General features: G+C 39.0%; 1 non-coding gene across 1 annotated transcript; it reads right to left on the minus strand.

Moving 5' to 3' along the window:
- Positions 1-8249: 8249 nt before the first annotated feature.
- LOC133792817 (small nucleolar RNA R71) lies at positions 8250-8356 on the minus strand. Its single transcript, XR_009874290.1, has one exon. It is a non-coding gene; the product is annotated as a small nucleolar RNA R71 (small nucleolar RNA).
- Positions 8357-9143: the final 787 nt, after the last annotated feature.

Consider the following 9143-nt stretch of genomic DNA (forward strand, 5'->3'; position numbering starts at 1 on the left):
AGTCCACCTTCAGACTACTAAGCAAATTATGATGAGATCTACAGAACAATATGTCCTAGTAATTAGGCTTTTTAAAGATTTTCCTTCTGTAATTTCAACATTAGAAGAAATATGGAAACTATAGATGATGATGATTTACCGGTAGCCATGAGATATTATTTTCTCATACTTAGGTTCACCTCTAAGTTGGAATTTCAATTCACTAATGAACAAAAGCATAGCATCTTCATGAATCTTCCCCGAGGTAGTTTTGAGGCTCAAGATAATGTTGATTATGAAGAAATAGATGATGACATATTAGATGAAGGGTCAGATGTAGAAGATCCTGGTTTTTAGATTTACCTTAGTTATTTTTAGTTTAGTTTATTTATTTATTTATTTATTTATTTTTTGCATTTATGATTGTACTTAGTGAAAATCTTTTTCCAAATGAATAAAATTATTATTTTTGAATGACATGTATGAGTTTGATTTTTTTTACAATCATAATAAATAATAAATTCAATAAATAATGACCAAGTTCAGTGAGGGTTGATACAAATCAATGGACCGGGTTCTGTATTTAGAATTAGGGGGCCATAGTAGTGGGAACGAGTTTACTGATCCCATCCCTCCCTCAATATGGTTAACTTTGGAACAGTGAAAAGTTTCGAGCCTGAGAATTGAGTCATATAGGATAATTAGAAATAGACTTAGAAAATAATAAAGATGGATAATTTTCTAAGTATAGAAACACACCCTAATTATAAAGAAGGCTTGCATAATTTTTTTCATAAGAAATCATACCTAATAGGTTCGAGTTATGTTTGCTTAGACGAAGTTTTGCCTTAGAGCCTATTAGGGTAAGTTCGAATATGTTTTTCTCGACTGTTAGAACTTTTCTGAAGATGTTGCTCAGAGGGTCTGCACGCACAGTCAGAAATGCCTCCAGCACCGCCAACGGGACTAACGAAGCCCCTCCAGTTCGAAGAAGGGGAACGTGTGCTACCAATGCTGCTGCTAACAGAAGTGCACCACCACCTCTAGTTGACAACACCTCTGAAATTGTTCGGCTACAGTAACAAGTGGCAGAGCCACTGTAGCAACAAAAACATCAGACTCAGCCGCAACCTCCACCTCAGCCTCAGCCTCAGCCGCAACCGCAAGCTCAACAAGCGGCTCAAGCACCCCAATAAGTAGGTCTGTATGGGGGATGGCCAATGGCGAACTATGCACCTTACCCAGCTCAGTACATAGAGCCAGTCTATGAGCGGTTTCGTAAGCAACATGCTCCAAACATTGAAGGGACAACCGACCCCTTCGAGGCGGAAGAATGGCTCAGGAATGTAGAGCCAATCCTATCACACATGAACCTCGGCAACGCGGACCGCATATCCTGTGTTTCCTCTCTTCTGAAGAAGGATGCTAGAATCTGGTGGGGATTTAGTACAGTAGATTCACGATGTTGCCACCATGACATGGACATGATTTGTGGAGTTATTTCACAAAAAGTACTATAACTCGGCAGTCATCGCCACAAGGGTGGAAGAATTCTCCAGTCTCAAGCAGGGCAATCTGACGGTAGTACAGTATGCACGATATTTTGACCGACTAGCCAAGTTTGCACCAGAGTTGGTCCCAACCGACTTTTTGAGGGTCACCAAGTTCGCTAGGGGACTCAGACCTAAAATTGAGCTAGGAGTTAAGCTAGCAAACCCTGGAACCACTTCTTACGCCGATGATCTAGAAACGACTATAGAGTTGGAGAGGCTCCAGGCAAATGCTAGTAAGGAAGAGGCCAGTAAGTCTGAACCCAAGCAGCAGAATCAACCTCAGTATGGTCATAACCACAACAACATTCAACATAGCAACAGTAATGGCCAGAAGAGAAGGCATCCTGATAGTAAGCAGGTCGACAATGACAAAAGAGCACAGACTTGCAATGGAAACAATAGGTCGGGTTATGTAGAATACCCACAATGCTCCAAATGCCAAAAGAAACATCCTGGGGAGTGTCATGCAAACACCAAAGGATGTTACAATTATGACCAGGAAGGTATGGAAAGAGGGAATGTCCACAGCTCAAGCAAGAAGAGAAGAGGGAAAATAAGATGGTTCTAGCCAGAGTCTTTGCCTTGACCCAGGGAGAAGCTGAAGCTAGTAAAAAAGTGGTCACAGGTCAGATTCCTATCCTCGATAATATATGTTCAGTATTATTTGATTCGAGAGCAACACACTCATATATCTTTAGGAATGACAGGGAAATTAGACAAACCTTGTGAAAGATTTAAAACTAGGTTTGTGATAGAATTGCCTTCGGGCAAAGTAGTCCTATCATCACGGATAGTACGAGGCGTGCCGATCAAAATCGAGGACATAGAACTAGAAGGAGACTTGATAGAGCTAGAAATCAAAGACTTCGACGTGATACTGGGCATGGGTGGCTAGCAAGGCATGGCGCAACCATCGATCGTCGACGTAGGCAAGTGATGTTCAAAACTCCTGACGGTCAGAGACTATGTTTTATGGGAAAGGTTTCAGGACTACGAACACCACTTATCTCATCTCTCAAAGCTCAAAGGATGATAGAGAAAGAGTGTCACACATTCTTAGCAAGCGTCACATATGTGGCAAAGGAAACACCACTAAAGGTGTGAGACATCCGCATTATAAAGGAATTTCCAAAGATATTCCCTGACGACTTACTAGGGTTACCGCCGACTTGGGAAATTGACTTCACATTCGAACTAGTACCGGGTACCGAGCCTATCTCAAAGGCACTATACTGGATGGAACCTATCGAACTCAAGGAGTTGAAGATGAAGCTACAAGAACTCTTAGACTTGGGTTTCATTAGACCACGCCATTCGCCATGAGGAGCACTGGTTCTATTTGTGAAGAAGAAGGATGGAAGCATGCAGATGTGTATAGATTATCGCGAGTTGAATAAGGTGATAGTTAAGAATAAGTACCTGTTACCCCAGATCGACGATTTGTTTGATCAACTCCGAGGAGCGACCGTATTTTCTAAGATTGATCTACGGTCCGGGTATTGCTAGCTCAAAGTACGGGAAGAAGATATTCCAAAGACAACTTTTAGAACTCGATATGGACATTATGAGTTTCTAGTTATGTCTTTTGGTCTTACCAATGCTCCAGCCGCATTCATGGATTTAATGAATCGGGTCTTCAAGGATTACTTGGACAAATTCGTCGTAGTGTTCATTGACAATATTTTTGTGTACTCCAAGGACGAAGTCAAGCACGGGGAACATTTAAGAATGACCATGCTGCGATTGAAGGAGCATAAAATTTATGCCAAGTTCAAGAAGTGCAAAGTTTGGCTATCATAAGTAGCGTTCCTCAGCCATATAGTATCCAAAGATGGAATTGCTGTAGACCCAGGTAAAGTAGAGGTTGTGAAGGATTGGGCAAGACCTAAGAATGTGTCAGAAGTTAGAAGTTTTCTCGGGCTAGCAGGCTATTATCAGAGGTTTGTAAAAGGCTTTTCTAAGATAGCTACTCTGCTTACCAACCTGACCCAAAAACAACTAAAGTTCAACTGGACGGATAGATGTGAAGAGAGCTTCCAGTTGCTTAAGGATAAGCTATGCTCAACACCAGTACTTTGTGTACTGACACCCAATGAAAAGTTTGTAGTATACTGTGATGCGACGAAGCAAGGTTTGGGTTGTGTGTTGATGCAAAATGACAAAGTGATAGCTTATGCCTCAAGGTAGTTGAAGGAATACGAGCAACGCTATCCAACGCATGATATGGAGTTGGCAGCGGTGGTCTTCGCATTGAAAATCTGGCACCATTATCTTTATGGAGAACAGTGTATGATTTATACAGACCACAAGAGCATAAAGTATTTCTTCACACAGAAGGAGCTCAACATGAGGCAACACAGGTGGTTAAAACTAGTAAAGGATTATGACTGTGAAATCCTATACCACCCAAGAAAAGCAAACATAGTTGCTGATGCACTATGTCGGAAAAGTTACAGAAATCTAGCAGCGTTAAACGGGATAGAAAAGCCGCTTCAGCAAGAACTGATCAATGCCGGAATAGAAGTAGTTATTGGTCAACTAGCTAACTTGTCCATTTAGTCAAATCTGCTAGAAGATATATGGATCGGGAAAGGGCATGATGACATGTTAGTAACACATATGGCTGCAGTCAAAGAAGGCAAGGCCACAGATTTCTCTATATCAGGACAGGGGTTCTTGAGATATAAGGGACATGTATGCGTGCCGAATGACCATGCGATTAAGATGAAGATTTTAGAAGAGGCACACAATACCCCATACTCAGTTCACCCAAGGTAGACCAAGATGCTCACTACCTTAAGGCACTATATTGCTGGCTGGGAATGAAGAAAGACGTAGCATAATATGTGTCCAAATGCTTACTATGCCAGCAAGTGAAAGCAGAACATCAATGACCTGCAGGCTTATTTCAACCGCTTAGCATTTCAGAATGGAAGTGGGAAGACATAGTCATGGAATTTGTGACAGGATTACCACGAACAAATAAGCAGCACAACTTGGCCTGGGTAGTAGTAGATAGACTAACCAAGTCAGCTCACTTCCTGCCTGTCAATACTATGTACACAATAGACTAGTACGCAGACATTTATGTTCAAGAAATAGTACGATTGCATGGAATCCCTAAGACCATAGTATCCAATAGAGGATCATTGTTTACATTGAGATTTTTGGGAAGCTTGCAGCAAGCTATGGGTACCAAGTTAAGTCTTAGTACGACATTTCATCCTCAGACCGACGGTCAGTCCGAGCGTACCATACATATATTAGAGGATATGTTGTGCGCTTATGTACTGGACTTCGGAGGATCGTGGAGTAAGTATTTGCCCCTTATATAATTCTCCTACAATAATAGCTACTAGTCAACGATCAGTATGGAACCCTATGAGTTACTTTATGGAAGGAAGTGTCGATCGCCGTAACATTTGGGACGAGATAGGAAAAAGACAACTTCTTGGACCTGAAGCTGTTAGAGAGGCTCAGGATCCAATGGCGCTAATTAGAAAGTGTATGCTCACTGCTCAGAGCTGACAAAAAAGTTATGCGGATGCCAAGCGGTGAGATGTGGAATTCAAAGTTGGAGATCAAGTCTTCTTAAAGATATCTCCTATGAAAGGTGTGAAGCGGATTCGGAAGAAAGGAAAACTTAGTCCCCGATTTATAGGTCCTTTTGAGATATTGGACAAGGTGGGAACAGTTGCATATAGATTAGCCATACCGCCAGCTCTAGCAGATAACCACAATGTGTTTCACATCTCAATGTTGCATAGATATGTGTTAGACCCATCTCACGCCCTTAAGTACGATACGATAGCACTCCAGAAAGACTTGAGCTATGAGGAACGACCAGTTAGCATCCTAGACAGAGGGATGAAGGAATTACGGTGTAAGAGTATTCCTATAGTCAAGGTCCTATGGAGTAATAGTTCAGAACGGGAGGCAACGTGGGAATTGAAGGAAGACATTTTAGCACGGTGTCCATAATTTTTTGGTAAGTAAATTTCGGGGACGAAATTCTTTTAAGTAGGGGAGAATTGTAGTATCTCGGAATTTTACTTAGTTAGTTAGTAGTAGTAATAGCAAGTAGTATAGGATGTTAGTTTCCGTGGATATTGGTTCTAGCCAGGACTTAGTTGGAAACTCATAGCAACAATTATGGATTTTATAAGTTTAGCCTATAGTTTAAGAATATTAATTATAACATAAGGTTTGATTAATATTGCTGGTTTTAGAAATATTGTCTATTATAACCTAATGTTTAGATAGAATTAATAAGAGCGTGACACTTGTCACAATCAAGTTTATTAAGGAATTAAGTATTTTTGATGAATAGTTTAATTAAAAGAAAGATCTATAGGCTCTAGAACCTTCCAACAGTGGTTAGGATCACATTTTTTACTCAGTCAAAGTTGTTTAATCAATTCAAAATATGCTGAAAAAGTGCAAATACATGTTTGATATATCAACGTATGCCGATATATCACAGCTATAGGGGCTGATATATCGCCTACGAGAGATACGGAAAACATGTTGACTTTACACGAACAAAAGTGCGAAGGCTCGGGGTAAAGGTCTAGGCGATATAACGCCCATGGTAGGTGATATAGCACCCCTAGGAGACATTTTTGAATTACTTGAGGATTTAAGATTTAAAAACAGCCTTAACCACTTGGACTTGCTCTTGAACGATTTTGAACGAGTTATGGGCATCTGTTGAACGATAAGTCAAATATTTTTCATTTTATATTCATTTATTTATTCATTTTAAAAGGGGTTAGTTTCACTCCTTGAACTCTATAAATAGGACCTAGTACTCAGCCATTTCACTCATCATTCAAGCTTTGTTTAGAGCCTCCAAGCTGCTAAGGTTACTGTAGAGAGAAACATTTGGGTTTTGGGTTAAAAGCTTTTCCAATCTAATCTTTTATAAGCACTTGGGAAGTAAGATATAATGTTATTTTGTTATCGAGGTGTAGATCAAAGTCATAGTTCATTCAAGGTATTCTTATCCTTAAGTTCAGTTCTTCATAGTTCTTTAGTTTTCTTTTGTTTTCATTCAGATTCTAACTCTTTGTTATGATTCTTGGTTAGGTTTTTAAGTTCTTTGAAACTTAAGGTTTCGGTAAGTTTCTACTTTGATGGTTTAGTTATCTTTTTCATCTCCTTTTCTTTAGAAACTCATGGTTTTTACTGTTGATTTTAGGAGTGTTCCAATCCCGTTCTTGTCTCCATATTCCAGTTTTTCGTAAGGAAAATAGGTTAGATTATATGTGTTTATATGTTTATGTTATTATATGTTTTATGCTATGATATGATATATGTTTTGTAGTTGCTTGGGCATATAACTTGATTAGATAGCAAGCCCCAAATTTTTTTATCATTTTCGTGGTTTAGAGTTATGATTTACCCTACCTCGATTAGTAGACAGAGGACCTAGATGGGTTATCATATACTATAGTTGTGATCTAGCCTACCTCGATTAGTAGACTGAGGACCTAGATGGTTTTATCACATACCACGTTAATGAGTTAATGGCCATTAATGCTGTAGTCCTATGTGATATACGTTTTTATAGTCATATTCTTTATAGTATATGCTTTATGATATAGTCTTAAGTTTATGATTTATGACATATATGTTTTTAGTAGATTTTCCTTGCTGGGCATTAGGCTCATTCCTTTCCTTTTAGATGGTGCAGGAAAATGAACTTGGAAGGCGGGTCGGATTCGTGGCAGCTTGACATGTGTGTTGAGAATGAATGGATTGAATGGACTGTTGGAAGATCGAGGATGACGTTGTTTTTATGTCTTTTGATTTATGTTTTATGTATTTCCACACTTAGTTTTTAAAATAATTGATTAAAGTTTATGTTTTTATGCTTTATGTAAACAATGGGTACCCATACCGTATTTTTTATTTTGTACAATATTTTGGGTTTTAAATAAAGTTATGCTATTTCTTATATATGTATTCTAATTAGTAGTTATGTTTAATAGTTTTTAATGGTCCGAGGTCTAGAATTAGTCGGGGCATTACAAGATTTTGGCGTCGTTGTAGGGGACTGTATTATTAATATCAATATAGTTGATTTTTATTCTAATTTGGTATTTATTTTAGTACTCATTCATTTTGTGTCTGTATTATGTTTTCGGGAATTATTGGTATATGTGACGAAGTAGACAAAAGGAATTAATAACGGTAGATCTTAAAATTGAAAGAATTTGCATACAAAACCGAAATTTAAAGAGAATGCTAGATTTTTCCATGGTTGAGAATCAAGGAAATGCAGCAAAAAATGTTGCTAATGTTAATAATATTCCAAATATTGCAGAGGTCCTAGAGGAACGAGGACCAAGGATGCTTAGAGACTATCTACTTCTTTCTGTCACGTGACTGCATTCATGCATCAGAAACCCCACTATTGATGCGAATAATTTTGAGATCAAGCTAGCAATACTACAAATGGTGCTGCCTAGTGTTCAGTTTGGGGGGTTGCCTACTAAAGATCCTAATTAGATCATAGCCAATTTCCTGGAGCTATGTGCAACATTTAAGATGAATGGGGTAAGTGATGGTGCAATTAGACTGAGATTATTCCTATTTTATCTATGAGGTCAAGCAAAGAGTTGGCTAATTTTGCTGTAAGCTAATTCTATCACAACATGGAAGGAGTTAGCCCAGGAGTTCTTAGCAAAGTTTTTCCCTCCAGCAAAAGTTGCAAAGTTGATAGGGGAAATTAGTAATTTCTACCAAAGACAAGGGGAATCATTGTATGAGGCATGGGAGAGATTTAAAGAGTTGTTAAGGAAGTCCCCACATCATGGTATAGAGAAGTGGATGCTAGTCCACAACTTTTATAATGGGTTGAATGGTACTACTCGTACCATAATAGATGTTGCAGCAGAAGGTGCGTTCATGAGCAAAAGTGCTAATGAAGCTTATGAATTACTCGAGGAGATGGCAATGAATAACTACCAGTGGCCAACTGAGAGGGGATAGCCAAAGAAGGTGGCTGGTATGATTGAATTGGATGTTATTTCCATGCTTATGACACAAGTGGTATCTTTAACGAAACAATTACAACAGACCAATCTTCCATCCCAAGCCATGCAAGTACAGAATTTATGCGAGGCAGGTGGTAGCAGTCATTCACTAAATCAGTGCCCTGTCCTAGATATGAATAACATGTCCATGGAAGAAGTGCAAGCTATAGGAAATTACCAAAGATAAAACAATAACCCTTTCTCCATGTCATACAACCAAGGTTGAAAGAACCACCCAAATTTTTCTTACACAAATAATCAACCCAATCAACAATCTTATCAACATCCTCCACCTGGCTTTTATCAACCACAAAATAGACCACCACAACAGCCAATTCCCATGAAACAACCTGAAATACAACCTGATGCACTGAACCATTTCATGACAGAGACAAAGGCATCTATAAGGAGTTTGGAGACTCAAATAAGACAGTTGGCTACTTTGATGACAAATAGAGCTCAAGGAAATTTTCCAAGCACTACTAAGGTGAATCCTAAAGAACAGTGCCAAGCCATCACCTTGAGAAGTGGAACACAATATGAGGAGCCAAAGAGAAATCATTCAGAGGAG

Source organism: Humulus lupulus, chromosome 7, assembly GCF_963169125.1.
Source record: "Humulus lupulus chromosome 7, drHumLupu1.1, whole genome shotgun sequence".
NCBI classification, from domain to species: domain Eukaryota; kingdom Viridiplantae; phylum Streptophyta; class Magnoliopsida; order Rosales; family Cannabaceae; genus Humulus; species Humulus lupulus.